Below are 20,781 nucleotides of genomic sequence, written 5' to 3'. Positions count from 1 at the left end.
TTTTAATATTCAACATCCATCTTGCTGGGTCACTGAAGAATTACTGTAGTTAGGATGAGGCTCAGGCAAAAACTCTTTTGTGAGGGAGAAGCTATTACAGAGAAGCCTGGGGGAGAAGAGTGACGTTGGCAATTTCACCTCTCTTCGCACCTGGATGAGGAGCCCACCCCGGAGGGAACTGTGATGATATCAGAGATGAAGGATGTCTGGGAATGTAGCCAGCAGCTTGGATATTCACTAAGGAAAGTGGTGAGATCTACAAGGAAATTCTGATCCCAGGTCGGGATCACCGTGACATAGAACTCAGCTTCTGGAAACAAGATGCTTCCCTGCTGTAGTCCCAGAGAAAAGAATTCAGACCTCCTCCCTGTACCCCCTGCAGCCCCTGACTGGTGTGTTTTTATTCTTCCAACTGAGCAGTAAATATCTGATTGCTTGGTTTGAAACTTTGTTCATTCCGTATGAAATGATGCCTGAGTAGTCCCGATTTTGAATTCCACAGATAATTAAAACATTACTAATCATTTGGTGTTATGCGATTGACGGAGAACAAAGGTGAGGAGGAAGAGAGATTCCTTATTTTCCATATTTAAATAGAAGCCATAATTCCTACCCCCATCAGCCTGGCAAACCACGGAGCGCCCCCCACAGGCAGGCACTGGGCTAGAGCGAGGCATTGTTGAAAACTGGATTTTTGTTCTCCATCCCCACAAAGGTGGGTTCAGTTACAAGGGCCAGGACCATTCTTAGTGGATTTGTGAACCTGAGCCATCAGACCATGTAGCCTTGGGGCTGTAAAAATCTTCCTGAATTCAAACGTTCAAGGTTATTAAGTACCAAATATTTCTGTATAATTACCCATTACAAAGTCAAGTTTGAAAAACAATACTTGAGTAATCCTTTTGCTTTCTCAGCTGCTGTTGGCAGAGAAGAACACTTGTATATTCACAGACCTTGTGCAATCTGATGTGTACTTCTTTGGAAAGAAAGAACCATAAAATACTTTAAAAGTTATAAATAGGTTCCAAGCTTGTCATATCCAAATTAGTACATATGGATGGCCTGAATCTTTTCCTACTCCATGGCAAGATCGATATTATTTTATTACTTACAGTAAATTATTATCCACTCTGTTCAGACTCTTTATTTGGCTATTAAGGGACAGAACCAAATGGACAAGTTTTACATTCTTTCATCCACTTTCTGCCCCCCATCCCCTTAAACGAATCCTGGAAGTCATCTCCAGGGCCAAGACTGATGAAGAGTTTTGAGAATAGAGAGTACTATTTTACGAAGGTAGAGAAGCACTCTTTCCACGCATGGAGGTGTCTGCTCCAGGAATAGCACGCTTTGGATAGTAAGTCACCTGCAGGCAGGGTTGGGCTCTCGGATGTCACTGTATTTCCTGCAGGTCAGTGAGATCCTCCACATAGTTCTACCCATACAAACACTGAAGAAGTATTTACTTGCATATTGGTATGTTAAGTCTATTTACCAGCAAACTTGATGGGGGAAAATACTTCTTTAAAAGATTTTATTTACTTGAAAGAGAGAGCACGTGCGTGCGTGAGCATGAACAGGGGTGAAGGGGCAGAGGGAAAAGCAGGCTCCCCAGTGGGCCCCATCCCGGAACCCTGAGACCCGAAATGACTGAAGATGCTTCACCAACTGAACCACCCAGGCATCCTGAAATACATTCTTTTTTTTTTTAATTTTTAATTTTATATAAACATATATTTTTATCCCCAGAGGTACAGGTCTGTGAATCGCCAGGTTTACACACTTCACAGCACTCACCATAGCACATACCCTCCCCAATGTCCGTAACCCCCCCAAGCCCCCTCCCCCCAGCAACTCTCAGTTTGTTTTGTGAGATTAAGAGTCACTTATGGTTTGTCTCCCTCCCGATCCCATCTTGTTTCATTCATTCTTCTCCTACCCCCTTCACCCTCCATGTTGCATCTCCACTTCCTCATATCAGGGAGATCATATGATAGCTGTTTTTCTCCAATCGACTTATTTCGCTAAGCATGATACCCTCTATTTCCATCCACATCGTCGCAAATGGCAAGATTTCATTTCTTTTGATGGCTGCATAGTATTCCATTATATATATATACCACATCTTCTTTACCTATTCATCTGTTGATGGACATCTAGGTTCTTTCCATAGTTTGGCTATTGTAGACATTGCTGCTATGAACATTCGGGTGCATGTGCCCCTTTGGATCACTACGTTTGTATCTTTAGGGTAAATACCCAGTAGTACAATTGCTGGGTCGTAGGGTAGTTCTATTTTCAACATTTTGAGGAACCTCCAAGCTGTTTTCCAGAGTGGTTGCACCAGCTTGCATTCCCACCAATAGTGTAGGAGGGTTCCCCTTTCTCCACATCCTCGCCAGCATCTGTCACCGAAATACATTGTGGATTAGAACTGACCACGTGCCTTGTAGTTAGGTCAGATTACTGCTTGTTTCATTTCATTTTTGTTTTGTTGTTTTGGAAAAACAAGAATACGGCTTCAGTGAGATTTTTGTGTTTTGGTCCTTTGGAAACATCTCTCTTCATTTGAGAGCCTGTGTGTGCGTTCTGATATAAAACCAACAGGTTTCCTGCCCCTTTGAGAAGTCCCACGATCGTCTGTATTTCTGTTTCTCTCTGGGTGGGTTGGTAATTTTGTCTTAGTAACAGATAACAAATGTGGTAATAGGTTATGCTGCTATTTTAGTGTGCGGAAGAATTGGCAGTCAGAAACCCAGTCAGTTCAGCTCACATCCACCTCTGGGCAAATTCTATTCATGCTGCATTAAACCACATCTAAGCTGGTAAGTAAAGTGAAATGGAAATTTGTAACTTTTATTCACTCATGCTCCTTTCACATCAACATCCAGAAAACAGGAAGCAGGACAGGGTTCCTCGGAGAACAAGGGAAAGACAAACATCAAAGTCAGAGGGACAGAAGGAGCTCACTGCCAACTTCTCACGACCAACAGTGGCCCCTGCCCTCCGGAGAAGTGGCATTAAGTGTATGCACCCCTGAAAATCCTATTATAGAAGTCTGAAAGGCAAGGCAGAGAACGCAAACATTTTAAACCCGCTCGGTGCTTCTTCCCATTTTAAATTCAGGGAGTACTTTGGCTTTAAGTCTTTAAACAGTGAGCCTCTGAGTTGCCAAGTTATTTTTACAGAGTGGATGATACTCTCCAAATGTATTGAATGACTCTCTCTTGATGACAGATTCATTCTAATGATGTTGTCTGTGTGCTGAGCAGAGGACACAATGTGGTGGAAATAGCCCTGAGCCCCCAGACCTAGAGGCTAGCTCAGGCATTCTTGAGCCGTATTCGAGACCTTGTTTGGCTCCCTCCATGAAAACGTCTGAAGGCAGTTCGAAAAACCTGCAACAGTCTTCCCTGAGTGGACCCCTCCTAGAATGGGGGACGCCAGTCTGATCCTTTATTTACAGATATGTTTAGAGTGTCACCTTGAATTGATGAGACAACCCAATGCTAGCACTTGAATGTTCTTTACTTTTTAAACTGCTTGAGATCATTTTGTAAGACTGATATTTTCTCTGCTAACCAAAGAAAGGCACGTTCATCACAGAAAATTTTAAATGCACAGAAAGACATACAAAGAAGTAAATAAAACCCCTCACAATCCACAGTTCTGTTCAGAATAATATGACATTTTAGAATGTCTAATATCGGGTCATTTCTTATACATAAACATCCACATATAAGTGTATAAATATGAGCTACCCTTTACATTCTATTTTACTATAAGCTTTTTTCATCCAGTAGTCTATGGTGAATATTTCTATTATTAGTTTCTTCAGTTCATTTGAAATGCCTAAAGAGCATTTTACATGTCACCGACCCACGGTTTGTTTAAGCAATCCCTGTTTGTTGGGCATTTACATTGTTTCCAAATTTTCCCTCTTATAAAGGGCTCCGAAATTAATATCCTATAGATAAAACTTTTTTTTTAAGATTTTATTCATTTATTTGAGAGAGAGAGAATGAGCCAAGGTGGGGAGGGGCAGAGGAAGAGGGAGAAGCAGACTCCTAGCTGAGCAGGGAGCCTGATGCAGGTTTCAATCCCAGGACCCTGAGATCATGACCTGATCAGAAGGCAGATGCTTAATCTGCCACCAAGGGTGCCCCTAGATAAATCTTTAAAAAAATGTATTTGCTGGGGCGCCTGGGTGGCTCAGTGGGTTAAGTCACTGCCTTCAGCTCAGGTCATGGTCTCAGGGTCCTGGGATTGAGCCCCCCATCGGGCTCTCTGCTCAGCAGGGAGCCTGCCTCCCCCCACCCTACCCTCCGCCTGCCTCTCTGCCTACTTGTGATCTCTCTCTGTCAAATAAATAAATAAAATCTTTTAAAAATTTTACTTATTTATGAGGGAGAGCAAGAGAGCATGAGGTGGGGAGGAGCAGAGGGAGAGGGAGAGAGAGAATCCCAAGCAGCTGTCCAACACACCCACCCAAGAGCCAGACAGGGGCTTGATCTCATGAGCCTGAGAGCATGACCTTCAGAATCAAGAGTTGGATGGTTTAACTGACTGAGCCACTCAGGCACATTATCATTGAAAATCGGCTCCTTTAATCACATCAATTACCGCTATCAGGGTAGTGACTTCCCTTTTTGTCTGCTGGTCCCTTGACACAACCTTGGGTGGCAGCGGTTTTCTGTGACTCTCACTGTGTCTCCTGGCGTAGAATTTCTCTTTGGAACCAGGACCTCTACACACACAGGGCCCAGAGTTGCAGGGGTGAGAAGGATAAACCTCCCAGAGAGTCATGGGGGGTGGGGGTGCGAATCAAGGCCATTCATGAGTCACCCATTGGTTCCGGGTTCACCTTGCACCTACTGGGAACTGGGGTACAGTTAAAAAAAGAAAAAAAAAAAGTATTTTGTCTTTGTCTTCTGCTCCTGGCAGGGCACTTCTAAAATCTTTGCAATCTACTGTCTTTTGTATGCTAATTAGATGACCCAAGGAAGGAGACTCTATAGTTTCCAACTAGGGTTTAGACACTAGAAAAACCTAACCTTGATTAAAGGGGTAGAACTCTCAGCCCCACCCATCCTCAACCTCTAGGGAGGAGAGAGGGGTGGAAATTCAGTTCCACCACCAATGGCTAGTGGTTTTAATTGATCATGTTTATATAATGAAACCTCCCTAAAATCTGCTAAACTTCAAGTTTCGGAGAGCTAGGAGACTGGCATATGTGGAGAGGACATGAGACTCGGCACCCCCGTCCTCCCCAATACTCCGCTCGGTGCCTCTCTTCCATTTGGCTGTTTCTGAGTTGTATCCTTTGTAATAAACCAGACGTCATAGTAGAGTACTTTACTGAGTTCTGTGAGCCTGAGGGAGTGATCACGAGAACTTCTGATTTGTAGCCAGTAAGGCAGAAGTGTGGGTCACCAGGGACTTCATTTGCTCCTGGTGAATGAGGTGGGGGTGGGGTTTGTGGGAAGGAGACCTTGAACTGTGGGGTCTGTGCTAACTTTGTAGGCACTTACCTTATGGACAGATCAATTCTGCCAATATTTAAATTTAAAAGATTTTTGGTTAGTGGTTTTTAATTATTTTCTTACTCCAACAAAGTAGTCATCACTCTCAAGCATGAACTCTAGAGTCCCACGAATGGATGTGTTCATTAAGGTCTTTTCAGTTCGAATGAGCAAGAATGTTAAGCTCTTTGTAGCATTTTTCAACCTCTGAAATCTTTGCTTATCAATTACTGCCCCCCTACCACTCCAGCCAACAGTAGGTTAAAAAAAAAAAAGTCCGTCTTCCTTTTTAAGTGTGTCCATTAGCTTAAAACCAAGGGGAGTTTTTATGGAGTTTTTTTTTTAGGCTCTTTATCTTTACTTTTCTCTTATCTGCTACCTACCTCCCAAATCTCAGTATTCTTAGCAGACCAAACTCTGATCTCTGTTTCTTCTGTCCAGTGAAACTGACATTTTGTGCTTGGGCCCCCTTTCCCTGTGCCAAGGATTGGAAAATAACTTCAGGGAAAAATCTGGAGTGAATATTGGACTCCTTTTGGCAATTCCCATTCTCCTGAGATCTGTATGCCTGCAGTGCTTGCGGTCGAGTGCCTTCCAACAGTTGTTTTATATATTGTGTTCAGTGTTTCTAGCTCTTAATTTTTTGATGTGAATTTAGTGATACCAGTTACTTTGTCAGGGCCGGAACCAAAATTCCTTTACATCAATTATAAATATAGATACTTCTGGTGAAAACTCCCTTACACTAAAAATATTTATGTATTTCTTTATTTTTTTAAATTCATCAAACAAACGTATCTTGAGGCTTGTTTTATAGCAATTAGCGTACTGACGTGGTTTCCAGCAGACTCTTACGAAGAACGCAGGAGATTTTCCTTTTTCTGTTTGGAGGGTACATATTCATACAGAAAAAATGTATTCGAGTACTTAAATATCTTCTTCACACTCAACTTCTGCCTTAGCCGAAAGACAAAAAACTATTCATTTTCGCAATTGGATTTTGAAATACCAAAGCAATAAAATAAAAAAAAAAATCATGGGTTTATCAAAGTCAGCATCTTTTATCTATCCCCTTCTGGGCCAGTTGTAGAAAATTGATTTTAATAGAGCATATGGTTATTAATCACAGTGCTCAGGAACAGTGGAAGGGAACTAAGCCTAGCAACATGGACAAAATGACACTGCAAATCTGTCTTTCAAGGCTCAAGTGTAAATCTTGACTGCCTCAGACATCTTTTTCCTTTCTGCACAGATAATGTAGATTTGTTCTCTGCAAATGTAGTTGGTGGCCTCCAAGCATGGGGATTGTACACTCAACGATATCAGCATTTGCCACCACGGCTTAGGGGTACAGTGGGAATTTTATAAGACAACGTGAGAGAGAGGAGCCAGAAGTGTCTTGCAAGGCCATATATGCCCCCCTGGGCTATCCACGCTGGACTGAGGAGGGACACAAAAATAGGGATTGTATCTGTTTCTAGGCATGTTTTGCCAGATGATTCGAGTGCTCTTACCCTGGTTTGGCTTTCTCTTTGGCTTTAAAGTATCGTTCCGGATGTCTTCTCGGACATCTTGATCTTTCCTCAATCGGCAACATTCCTGCCTCACCCCAGGTCTGTGTCCTTGCTGTGAGAGGCAACTCGAGAAATTTGGAACTAGGTGGGAAAAACAGAAGAGACAGCAGAGCGACCAGTTGATGGACTGCCGGAGTGTCAGGGAAAGCAGGCGCTCTCCCCGTATACGCAGACCGTATAGAAAGTAATTAGAAAGTAATTCATCAGTCTCTGACAAAGAGACAAGTGCCAGTAAATTAGCAAAAGAGCACGCTCAAGAGTTGAACACAATCAGGGTTTCTGTCAGATTCTCCTGGTGGTTCTAGGGGGATCTTGTGCAAATCAAGAAGTCTTTCTGCACTGTTTTAAGTCACATAAACAGTAAAAGTAATGTTTTAAAGATTGATGCACATATATATGGATTTATAGTTGTGATTAAGAGATCTTTTTTTTTCTGTGTACAAAGCAAAGCAATTTATCTAATTATGCCTACAAAAACACGGTGAAATAACCCAAACGTTTTATGAAAATAATTTGTTTTATCTGTTCTGTTTCCATTTATATTACCGTGTGAATGTACTTGGCCTCCATTTGTATATGGAAGAGTGACATTTTCTATTCGCACCAAGATTCCATATCAGTGTAGGATGTCATAATTAAAACAGTTTTCTTTTCACTTCAGAGGACCATTTGAAAGATGAATCAGTGGCATAAAACTTATTTACCTTAAGTAACTAATTGCACAGTTGGTTATTTTTTAAATCTCTGAAGGATGTTTATAAAATATTTTTCCTCACAGCTTTAAAAACAGATCTTTTTTTTTTCTAATTGTATTTCTCTTCCAGTTTCAAGTTTCCTTTTCTTTGTTTTATATCCTTATGGATGAAACGATCACTATTTTTTTTATTACAAAAAAAAGACCAACGAGTAATTTCACATGAAAAATGCAAATAAACATTTTCTCAGGATGCATTGTACTTTGCAAGCAATATCATAGTACCGTGTACCAAAATTAATGATCCTAGTCCAAATATTATATATAGGTATAGGCATTAAATATTTACTTTTTCTATATATATACTTTCTAGATACAGTATATGTATTTATATATTATAAATATTATATCATTACTATAAAAATATATACATTTTTCCTTGTCAAGGAAATTGAGGCGTCATTGTCTCAGCCATAAGTTTGGGAAGGATAAAATATTAATGACTAGCAAAATACCTTAGGTTTGGAGATTTTTTTTTTTTTCAAATGTTAGAAGACCTGAGACTACCCTTTCTTTTCCTGGAACTATCCTGGATACTTTCTACAAAACTCTTTACATGCCAAAATGCATGGGTGAAGGGTTTCCAGAAACATCCTCAGATCATACTGAGCTATAGACAAGACAGGTTAAAAAGATAGGTTACTCTATTTCATCTCTTATCGGTTTAAGGAAGAGAAGAAATTTCCTGAAAGTGTTTGGTGTGTATGATTTCTCTGCCACTCTTTTATTAATATTAATTAGGTGTATACACTTGTGTTATTTTATCATAGGTCAGCAAAACCTGGTCCAACTAGTCTAACCAGGATGAAAGGGGAGAACATGAAGATTTCAAAAGAAATAAAATTTTAATTAACTATAAGTGGCAAGTAAAAAGCAGGAAGAAAGGGCTGCATTTTCCTCACTTTGAAATCAACAAGCTGCTCAACATTATCCACTGATACACGTGAGAACCAAAGGATGTGTCCCAATAAAAGGGTTCCATCTGGAGAAGTTGCCTACACTAGTGGAAAACTCTATAAAATGTGCAATGTGCTAGGAGTGTTCAGAACTTCCAAAAAATATCATGTATTTTTCTTGGTCAAGAGGAATCTAAGGAGGGCGCCTGGGTGGCTCAGTGGGTTAAGCCGCTGCCTTCGGCTCAGGTCATGATCTCAGGGTCCTGGGATCGAGTCCTGCATCGGGCTCTCTACTTAGCAGGGAGCCTGCTTCCCTCTCTCTCTCTCTGCCTGCCTCTCTGTCTACTGTGATCTCTCTCTCTCAAATAAATAAATAAAATCTTAAAAAAAAAAAAAAGAGGAATCTAAGGGTCTAAACACTTAGTTTCGGAACATGTTGGTGGAGGAAAAGTACTTTAGCAATGGCAGAGCAAAGACCTTTGAAAATATGTTCTCGCATAAAGACAACAAGAATATTGCCCCACCAAAAATCATCAAAATTAGTGTTTTCAGAATACTGGAAATTTTTATCTTCTTCCCAGTTTCATAGTCATCTTGAAGACCAATAGTGTTGCAATCACAGCAGGTGTGAAGAACAGCAGTCCGGCAGCTGCTAGAAGGGACAAAATGGTGTTAGAGCACCCACCCCCCCAACCTCCAAAGCACCAGTCCCTGAAAATTGTCATTATTTGACCTTTCTTTCTTTCTTTTTTTTTTTTTTTTAAAGATTTTATTTATTTATTTGTCATAGAGAGAGAAGCGAGAGCAAGCACAGGCAGACAGAGTGGCAGGCAGAGGCAGAGGGAGAAGCAGGCTCCCTGCCAAGCAAGGAGCCCGATGTGGGACTCGATCCCAGGACGCTGGGATCATGACCTGAGCCGAAGGCAGCCGCTTAACCAACTGAGCCACCCAGGTGTCCCTATTTGACCTTTCTGATGGCTCCTTGAAAATCTCCATGCGCAGAGCTTGTCTTGGCTTGACCTCACACAGAACTCACCCAGTGCAAGCAGTTTTTTTCCCCGGGGGCCCTTGTCAAAAAATGTCATGGCAATTGTTTAACAGGATAGCTGCCTGAGGTCGTGGTAACCAGCAATGTCTAAAAAACTTAAAAGAAGAAGCCTGGGAATGAGATGTCCATAGGGAGGTTTGCAAAAACTCTGCCATATTCTTAAGACTCTAGGAGACCACATGCATAGGCAAAGTGGTGCACGTGCCCAGGAAAAACCCATGAAGACCCCAATATCTCACTTTTGGCTGACGTTGTGCAAGCAGGAAGTAGAGGCTAAAGAGTTTTTAATTCTTGCATCACTGAATGCCTATCTCAACAGGACACAGAGCTTCTTAGGAAAGGTTGGGAGACTTATTTGTTTAAAGCAGTTTGGGAAATTTACATCCAGTTGGTAGATGACAACAAAGCTAGCCAGGCTGAGACTTTAGTGATTACACACAATGAAGAATGCACATTTTATGAAATTAGTTCAGCAAGTCCCTCAACAAATAGCAGCAACAAAAACAATAACCAAACAGGGGCACCTGGGTGACTCAGTGGGTTAAAGGGTCTGCCTTCGGCTCGGGTCATGATCCCAGGGTCCTGGGATCCAGCCCCATGTGGGGCTCTCTGCTCAACAGGGAGACTGCTTCCTCCTCTCTCTCTCTGCCTGCCTCTCTGCCAACTTGTGATCTCTGTCTGCCAAATAAATAAATAAAATCTTTTTTTTTTAAAGATTTTATTTATTCATTTGATAGGCAGAGATTACAAGTAGGCTGAGAGGCAGGCAGAGAGAGAGGAGGAAGCAGGCTCCCCGCTGAGCAGAGAGCACGATGCTGGGCTCGATCCCAGGACTCTGGGATCATGATCTGAGCTGAAGGCAGAGGCTTTAACCCACTGAGCCACCCAGGCGCCCCATAAATAAAATCTTTTAAAGAAGAAAAACAATAACAAGCAGCTACAAACATAGAGGTGGGGTGAATCTGAATTCCAGAGTTGCTACATTGTATTATTTTAAAAGTCCAGTTTTAATAAATTCTAACAAAAAAATTATGGGTCATGCAAAGAAATAGGAAAGACCATGGATGAGGGGAAGGGTGCGGGTGAAAAGTAGTCAAAAGAAACTGTCCCTGAGCAAGCCCATAAATTGGACTTGCTAGACAAAGACTTCAAGTTAGCTATTATAAATATTTTCAAAGAACTAAAAGAAGCCACATCTAAAAAAAAGAGGGGCGCCTGGATGGCTCAGTGGGTTAAAGCCTCTGCCTTCGGCTCAGGACATAATCCCAGGGTCCTAGGATTGAGCACCACATCAGGCGCTCTGCTCGGTGGGGAGCCTGCTTCTTCCCCTCTCTCTGCCTGCTTCTCTGCCTACCTCTCTCCCTGTCAAATAAATAAAATCTTAAAAAAAAAAAAAAAAAAAAAAAAAAGGAAAGTGTGAGACTGATGTCTCACCAAAAACAGATTATCAATTAAGAGGCAGAAATTATTTTTAAAAGCATCAAATAGAAATTCTGGAGTTGAAAAATACAATAACTGAAATGAAAAATTTCAAAGGGGCTCAACAGCAGATTTGCGATGGCAGAAGAAAAAAATCGCTGAATTGGAGGATAGGATGGAGATTGTCCAGCCTGAGATACAGAAGGAATAGTGAAATTGAAAAAATGAACACTCCGAGACCCACCGATACCACAACTGGACAAATTTATATGCCTGCGAGTCCCAGAAGGAAGAGAGAAAGAGAAAAACCAGGAAGAATATCGAAAGAAATTATGGTTGAGAAATTCCTACTTTTGATGAAAAATATTAATCTGTACCTCCAAGAAGCTCAATAAAGCCCAAGCAGGAGAGCCCAATGACACCCTCAGCTCTCCGCATGTTGTAGTCAGACTGTCTAGAGCTGAAGCCAGTTGGAATACAGTACGAATATAACACAGAATCAGTTGTGTTTCTATGCACTTGGACAATCCAAACATAAAATTGAGAACACAATTATATCTATAATGGTGTCAAAAATAAAATGCTTATGAAAAAATTAGCAAAACAAATGCAAGGGTTGTACATTGAAAACTCCTAAACATCATTGAAAGAAATCAGGGAAGATCTATATAATTGGAAAGACATCGTATGTTCATGAATTGGAAGACAAACTATTAGGTGACAGTACTTTTCAAACAGACCCACAGATTCAGTGAAATCTCTTTCAAAATTCTAGCTGCTTTTTGTTGGAAAAATCAGTAAGCTGATCTAAAGTTATATGGAATTACAAAAGACTCAGAATAGCCAAAACAATCTTGAAAAAGAAAACAAAGTAAGAGGAGGCTCATACTTCCTGATTTCTAAAGTTACTCCAAAACTATAGTAATCAAGATTGTGTGGGACTGGCATAAAGCTAAACATATAGATCAGCAGAGTAGAATTCAGAGTCCAGAAATAAGTCCCTACATTTATAGTCAATTAATTTTTGACAGGTGTGCCAAGAAAATTAAATGGGAAAAGAATGGTTTTTCAACAAATGTGCTGAGACAGCAGAATGCCAGAGCCCTAAATGTAAGAGGTAAAAGTCTAAAATTCTTAGAAGGAAACATAGGAGGACATCTTCATGATCTTGGATTAGGCAATGGTTTCTTAGATTTGACACCAAATATACAAGCACCAAAAGAAAATACAGATAAATTGGACCTCATCAAATAAAAGGTTTCATGCTTCAAAGAATATAATCAAGAGGGCAAAAGACAACTCACAGAATAGAAAAAATGCTTATAAATCACATAGTTGTAAGAAACGTGTATCCTGAATATATAAAGAACTCTTAAAATGAAATAATAAAAAGGCAAATAACGAACTCCAGAAATAGGCAAAAGACTTAGACATTTCTTCAAGATATATATGTGTATATATATATTTTGTGTGTATACACACACACACACACAGAAATGTCCAACAAACCCACAAGTCATTAGGAAATGCAAGTTAAAACCACAATGAGATAGCATTTCACACTCACTAGGGTAACTAAAATAAAGACAATAGCAAGTGTCGGCAAGGATGTGGAGAGACTGGAACACTCATACATTGCTGGTGGTAATGTGAAATGAAATAGCTACTTTAGGAAAGTTTGGTAGTTCTTCAAACAGTTAACATAGACTTTCCACATGACCCTGAAATTCTACTCCTGCGTAAATACCTAAGAGTTTTGAAAATATAAGTCCTAAGAAAAAAACCTGTACATGATAGAAAAAAAAAAGGAAATGATCTATATGTCTATCAACTAAGTAATGGATAAAGAAATGTATATCATATAATAGTATATTATTGGGTAATAAAGTGAGACCAACTGCTCACCCATGCTACAACACAGATGAATATTGAAAATATTATGCTAACTGAAAGAAGTTGTATGTAAAAGGCCATAAATTATATGATCCCATTTATACAAAATACACAGAATGGACAATCTATAGAAACAGAAAAGTAGATTAGGAGTTGCTAGGAGGAGGAATGGTTTTGAGGTTTCCTTTTGGGTAAAGAAAGTGTTTCAAAATTGGGGCACCTGGCTAACTCTTGGTTTTAGGGTCTTGAGATCTAGCCCCACATCAGGTGTGGAGCTTACTTAAAAGAAAATATTTCAAAATATGGTAATTGTGATCCTAGCACAACTCTGTTAACACTAAAAATAACTAACTGAACATTTTAAAGGGTTGAATTTTATGGTATATAAATTAAACCTTAATTGACCTGTTATTAAAAAATAATACATTGAGAAAGTGATACCTTTGTGAGCATGAATCTTTTTAGAAGGGATCCACTTGGGTTATTGGACATAGAATGGCTGTCAGAATTAACTGTAGAATAAGGTGACTCTTTAAAACAAATAAATGGAGTGCCTGGTTGGCTCAGTGGGTAGAGCAAGGGTTGTGAGTTTGAGTCCCACAGTGGGCATAGAGTTTACTTAAGAAAATAAGCAAAACAAATAAGTAAGAATATTTTACATAGAAGAGTATATTATCCCCATGGGCATCTGTATTCATCAGGATTTGCCAGAGAAACAGAACCAATAGGAGATATATGTATATATCTATACATATAGAAAAGGAAATCTATTTTGAGTAATTGGCTCATACAATTATAGAGGCTGAGGAGTTCCACAATCTGCCACCTGCAAGCCGGAGACCCAGGAGGGATGGTGGTGTAATTCTTTCTGAGTCCAGAGCCCTGAGAACCAGAGGAGCCAATGCATCACTTATGATAGAAAGTCCCGCTTCTGTCTTCAGTAGGACAGAAGACCTATGTCTCAGCTCACGCAGGCAGGCAAGAAGGGAACAAGCCCTCCTTTCCTCCATTCTTTGTCCCCTTCAGGTGCTCGATCAACTGGATGGTACCCACCCACACTGCGGAGGGCGGTCTACTTTCCTGAGACCACCAATGCTCTCCTCTGGAAACACCCCCACAAACATACCCAGAAGGAATGTTAATCTGGGCGTCCCCCATCCCAGTCAAGTTGACACACAAAATCCACCACCCCAGCATCATTCTGATAGTAAACGTCATTTACAGCATCATTCTGATAGTAAATTTGAGTGGTTCTGTCATTACTGACATCATTTCTTGACCTCCTTTTCTGCAGTTGCCTAGGAGCCGGTTGGACCTGTTGGACCATTAGATCTCCCTCAGTGCTGCTGAACGTTTCATTAAGGCTAGACCGCTCGCTCTACAACCAGTGAAAAATTATTCATAGGCAAGCTTAATGGATAAGGTGGGAGATTAAACCAATCCAGCTGAATAATACTCTTGTGTGAAAAGTGACGCTTGAAGTCTGTTTTTCTATATGGTTGATAACCTGTGTAGACTGAAGCAGATCAATTCCTGTCCCACCAACTCTGGTGTACAAGGCATGTAACTTTCATTAAAGGACAGCATAGATGCTAACGCCCTGGACGGTGCTGTCAGATTGCCTGGTTCAATTCCTCACTCTGCCTCTTACTGCCTAGCATAAACACATTTTTAAAAAAGATTTTATTTATTTATTTGAAAGAGAGCGAGCGAGCAAGAGAGAGCATAAGCAGGGGTGAAGGGCAGAGGGAGAAGCAGGCTCCCCACTGAGCAGGGAGCCTGTGCAGGACCCCGTTCTAGAATTCTGGGATCATAACCTGAGCCGAAAGCAGATGCCCAGCCGACTGAGCCACCCAGGCACCCCACATTTTTTAGTATTTCTTTGTTATCATACACAAATTTCAGTATGTTTGTAAAAGTAGTCTCTTTACTTCTGGTCGTGTTTTTATATAGGATCACAGATTTTTCAAAGATTTATTTATTTATTTTTAGAAAGAGAGAGGGCACGGGCATGAGCAAGAAGGGCAGAGGGAGAAAGAGAACTCCAAGCAGACTCTGCGCTGAGCACAGAGCCCGACGCAGGGCTTGATCTCACAATGCTGAGATCACCACCTGAGCTAAAACCTAGAGTTGGACGCTTAACTCACTGCACCACCCAGGTGGCCTTAGGATCACAGATGTTCAGAGACAGAATGGATCTTATGATAAAAGTGAGGCATTGGATACTGAGTCATCCCTTGACTCTTCCTTGACTCTCTTGACTCTTGACCAAGGTCCTGCAAGTGTTAGTGGCAACAGTTACTGGAAAGGACAACTAGAGGTCAGGTGTGTGGGTTAATGTAGGTCTTGTTGTCATTCTCCGTAGACTTCTTCAACAAGAGACTACACTTGACCTCAAGCTCTAGCTGTCCACTTAGTATGATTTCTTCAACATGTTTTTCAACTTCACGTTTGGGGACTTTTCATTCTTTTTGCCTGCTATTATAAAGCCTAATGCTTAAAACTGGTTTACTGTATCTCTGCTCTGTTGAATTTGGGATGGTATACTTATCTTGTTTCGTTTGGGTGTTTTAGACAATATGCTTTTCCTAAAAGTATTTATAATAATATTGATACAGTGTCTTTCTTGTTACAATCCAAGGTTATCTCCATTTAGCCCAGAATATCATTAAAATTTCAAAACCAAATTAATTTTGATTAAAAAAGTATATGTAATGTTTCCCCTGATAATAATGCCAGGTCTTGTTCTAAATAAAGGTTGCCAGATTTAGGAAATCAAAAGATAGCATGCCTAGGTAAATTTGAATTTCAGCTAAGCAACAAACAAACCAACTATTGCATGGGACATACTTACACTCTAACAAAGTTTTCATTGTTTATTTGAAATAAAAATTGTGGTGGGTATCCTTTATTTTATCTGGCAATCCTAATTCAGGTGCTTAGGATAGATCACTGAATAGAAGATTCATACTACCGTAGAGCTTGTATTTTTTTTTTTAACGATTTTTAAAAAAAGTAATCTCGACAATCAACACGGTGCTCGAACTCACAACCCTGAGATCAAGAGTCACATGTTCTACAGACTGAGCCAGCCAGGTGCCCCCAGAGAGCTCATATTTTAGAGGGGGATACTTGGACAAGATAATAAGCATAATTAATAAATAAATAAACTCTCTAGTAAGTTAGAAGAGAAATACTTTAGAATAAAAGGAGAGCAAGATGTCTGGGATGGAGGGCAAGTTCTCATTTTAAGTAGAGCTGTTGCTGAGATAAGCCTCACTGAGGGGCAGAATTTGAATGACGACTTGAAACATTTCTCCAGAATTCGGGGCAGGAGTATTTCAGGCTGAGGGATGGTGTCTGCCTATTTGAGGAACAGCAAAAGGTTCAGCTGGCTGGAGTTAAGTGAGTGGGAGGCAAGAAATGGGAAGCTGGGTCTTAGAGCCTGGACTCTGGACTTTGGAGCCACTACGCAACGCTGACCAGAGCTGTGATGTGACCCAAGTTACCTCCCTGAAGGACCAATCTAGACTGTGGGGCAATATGGACAAAATCAGGGAGACGATTAGGAGCTGATCACAGCAATCGGGATGAGAAACGAGGGAGCTCAGACGGTGGTGTGTGTGGTAGTGGTGGGAAGTGGTGAGATTCTGGGCTGAAGCAATGGGGCTTCCGACAGGTTGAATACGGGATGTGACAGCAAGAAAGAACTTACGGATGACAGCGAGGATTCTCCTCTAAACAAGGGCTTTATGAAGAGTATTGCGGTCGTGTTACCTCGCTGAGCACTTGGCAAACCTGTGGGTTACAAACCCGCTGGAGTTCATTTGTCCTGCTGACTGGGCTGTCCCAGCTGTTTCCCGACGAGACGCTGTTGTGCAGATGTCGCCTGTATGCACAAGGTAGGCAGACAGAGAGCCTCTCCCGTCTGCCCTTCCTTTGTGGCTTCCTCGACACATCCCTCCCCTTCCCCAGGCGTGGCCGCTGAAGGGCACCAAGCTGTGCCTGGCATCAGGATTTTAGTAGAGACCACAGAACAAAATTGAGGTGACAGTGTGTGCACAACCAGGTCATGACGAGCCCTGATCTTCAGGCTGGGGACATTTATGAGGAGCAGGTGTGTTGAGAGCTCTAAGGACTGCTTGTGATTACCTTGAAGTTTCATTTAAATAACACACACTAACATACACCTGTGGACGTGAATTAGAGCACAAACTACTGCTTCAGGGGAACCGAAATGATAGGACGACAATCACGGACGTGAATCGATTTTTATGGAGACATTTTCATTTATCCCACCTATCAGGATAAGGAGTAGGGCCGACAGTGCTCCAGCTCACCAAATGTTGCCAAGCCCTGAATGCTGCGGCCTCGAGTAATTATATCCTTTTTATTTATTGATAAACACCAGATGCCTGTCATGTCAGAGATCAGAGAATGTCAAGGAGTCATTCATTAGACTCTACTACAAAACCTCCCTCATTATGCCCCGCTTCGTTCATTGTAGCTGCGCCTTCGCGGCAGAGGACCTCTGTCTCTCGGGGCTTCATGACGGGGCGTTCAACTCCAATAGCTCGTCTTTGATAGCTGATGGCGTGGTGGAATCATTAAGATGTGAATCCCTCTTTGTTCCCCCAATGATTTGCCCTGATGTGGGGGAGCTGTGATTCCAGTAATTTTTACAGAGAGAGAAAAGATAATAAAAATTATTATCATTAGTTCAGAAATGTGTAAGTAGTCCTTGAAACACTCTGCTCTTCCTAAGGACAATTTACGTAGACTAAATTTAAAGTTGATTTACATCCTCTAAGCCTCCGTGAGCTAGAGAAGAGGGAGTCTTATTTAGGGAGACATATGGCAGGGTGATACTGTTTGGGGATTAGGGAAGAAATACATTGTAGCATTTCCAGTAAGAAAGGGCCCTGCTTTTGGTATGAACACATGGGATAATAACGGTGAAGATGATCATAAGAGAAACACCACAAGAACTAATAACTGAATAAATTTGTAATATGCACATTGCCCTAGGCACTCCACCTCTGTGAAGCTTCTAAATCCTCATGATGAGGTATGTATTACTATTATTATTTTTTAACGATTTTATTTATTTATTTGACAGAGAGAGATCACAAGTAGGCAGAGAGACAGGCAAAGAGAGGGGGAAGCAGGCTCCCTGCTGAGCAGAGAGCCCGATGCGGGACTCGATCCCAGGACCCTGGGATCATGACCTGAACAGAAGGCAGAGGCTTTAACCCACTGAGCCATCCAGGCACTCCGAGGTACGTATTATTATTCATGCACATTTTACAGGCGAGGACACCAATGTCTGAAGAGCAGAAGTAACTTGCTCATGGTCAATAGTCAGGCAGCGACAGAGCTGGGATTTAAGTCCAGGTGACCTGATTCCACGCTTTTAATGTCTTCACATTAAATCCTGTAAAAATATCAGCCACAAAATGATATGTTGCTTGTCTTAATAGAAAGGGAAATGCCTTGGTGCCAGAACGGACAAGGAACTCAAAGTTGGAGTCATAAAAAGAAACAAGTAGGGATGCCTGGGTGGTTAAGTGGCTGCCTTCAGCTTAGGTCATGATTCCAGGGTTCTGGGATGGAGTCCCACATCGGGCTCCCTGCTCAGCAGGAGCTGAGCTTGCTTCTCTCTCTGCCTCTCTGCCTGCCGCTCTGCCTGCTTGTGCGCGCTCTCTCTCTCTCTCTCTCTCTCTCTCTCTCTCGCTAACAAATAAATAAATAAATGAAATCTTTGAGGGGAAAAAAAAGAAACAGAAGTAAAGCCCCAGGGAATATCAGACCCAAATACAGGCCCTAAGAACTGAGCAGGATGTTAATGTCCACATAGGGAACAGGATACATAAACTTGCCCCTGTGCAGGGAGGGGAGCTTGGGATAAAGCTCCTTATCAAAGCTGGGAATATTGAAGCCTTGCCTTGGGCATGAAAGGGATCAGAACAACTTTGCCCAGCTCCCAGAAAGCTATAAAGAAGGTTGTCCTCTTTCGGGGGGCCGTGGTCAGCAAAGGTATTTGTAAATGCGTGAGCAAATCTAAGTCAGGGAGAAAGCAAAATGATTCCGAGCCCGTGTCACATTGCAGGTATGAAATCCGCACTAGGATCGCCCACGATGTACAGGAGCGTGAAGCTTGGAAGCAAATATAGATATTAGTCCACAGTCAGAAAAAAGTCTGGGACCCTGACCGAAGGAGGTGTACTAGGGGTGGGAGGGAAACCTAGCCTGATCTGCCGGTTAAAAAAACCCCATAGACCACACAAAGAAAGGAACCACTGGAGGACGAGCCCACAGATAAAGCAAGTAGTACTTCGGGTCCTGGACATAAGAGCTCATTGGGAAAATTCTGTAATGTAAGTATGTTTAAAATTATTCAAGAGAAAACTAAAAAAAAAAAAAGTACAAGAAAAAAATTATTCAGGAAACAGAAGAAAGAATGTATTATAAGATAGGATACTGTGAGATAAAAAGTGGATTTGTAAAAGGACCAAATAAAACTTCGGGAGAGGACAAAGTTAAAATAAAAACCCAACAGATCAGTAAGCAGGAGATTTGATACAGAAGGATAGAGAGGGTGCCAGTGGACAGAGCTGATGAATTCATCGGAAGAGGGCAATGTGTGGGGAGGGGAGGGGTGGAATTAGCCCCAAAGATAAACAGATGGAAAATCAGAGAGGTTAAGAAACGTGGAGGAAGGAACCAGAAGGCCCAGGATATACTTAATAAAAGTCTCAGATAGCAGAGACATTACTTGAAGAGAGGCAATATCTGGAGAAATAATAAATGGGTTTTTTAAAAAAAATTTTCAGTTTTTAAATTTTTAATGATTTTTTAAAGTTATCTTACACCCAGTGTAGGGCTTGAACTCACAAACCTGAGATCAAGTGTCATATGCTCTATCAACTGAGCCACCCCTAAAATGAGTATTTTCCTCTTTCTCTTTCTTTCTTTCTTTCTTTCTTTCTTTCTTTCTTTCTTTCTTTCTTTCTTTCTTTCTTTCTTTCTTTCTTTCTTTCTTTCTTTTTTTCTTTCCTTCTTTCCTTCTTTCCTTCTTTCTTAGTAGAATCCACACCCAGCCTGGAACCCACCAAGACCTGAGCTGAGATCAAGAGTCAGATGCCTAACCAACTGAGCCACCTAGGCACCCCAAAATGAATGTTTCTTTTCTTTTCTTTTTAAGATTTTATTTATTTATTAGAGAGAGAGAGAGAGTACAAGCCAGGGAGAGGGGCAGAGGGAAAGTGAGAAGCAGGCTCCTTGCTTGGCAGGGAGCCTGACGTGGGACTCGATCCCAGGACCCTGAGATCGTGACCTGAGCCAAGGGCAGACAGACACTTAGCCAACTGAGTCACGCAGGCGCCCCTATAATGAATATTTCTTAAAGCAAAGAATGATTTGAAGATGCATACCAAGTTGGGAACAGAATAAATACAAATAAATCCACACTTAACCAATTGGAGTGAAACAGCAGCACACCAAAGAAAACCAGAAAATCTTAGAAAACAGGCATAGAGGGATGCCTGGGTGGCTCAGATGGTTAAGCCGCTGCCTTCGGCTCAGGTCACGATCCCAGAGTCCTGGGATGGAGCCCCGCATTGGGCTCCTTGCTCAGTGGGGAGCCTGCTTCTCTCTCTGCCTCTGCCTGCCACTT

At 41.5% G+C, this 20,781-nt stretch overlaps 1 long non-coding RNA gene across 1 annotated transcript in view; it reads left to right on the top strand.

Moving 5' to 3' along the window:
- Nucleotides 1–9,154: 9,154 nt before the first annotated feature.
- The window catches only part of LOC309865476, an 81,450-nt gene continuing 69,823 nt past the window's right edge, over nucleotides 9,155–20,781 (top strand). Inside the window, exon 1 of the long non-coding RNA XR_014312123.1 lies at nucleotides 9,155–9,700. This is a non-coding gene — a long non-coding RNA (uncharacterized lncRNA). The remainder of the gene's footprint in view (nucleotides 9,701–20,781) is intronic.

This window comes from Mustela nivalis (genome assembly GCF_964662115.1).
Source record: "Mustela nivalis genome assembly, chromosome: 5".
Classification (NCBI taxonomy): domain Eukaryota; kingdom Metazoa; phylum Chordata; class Mammalia; order Carnivora; family Mustelidae; genus Mustela; species Mustela nivalis.
Note: the sequence above shows the minus strand (reverse complement) of the source record. Positions and strands in the feature narration are given on the sequence as shown.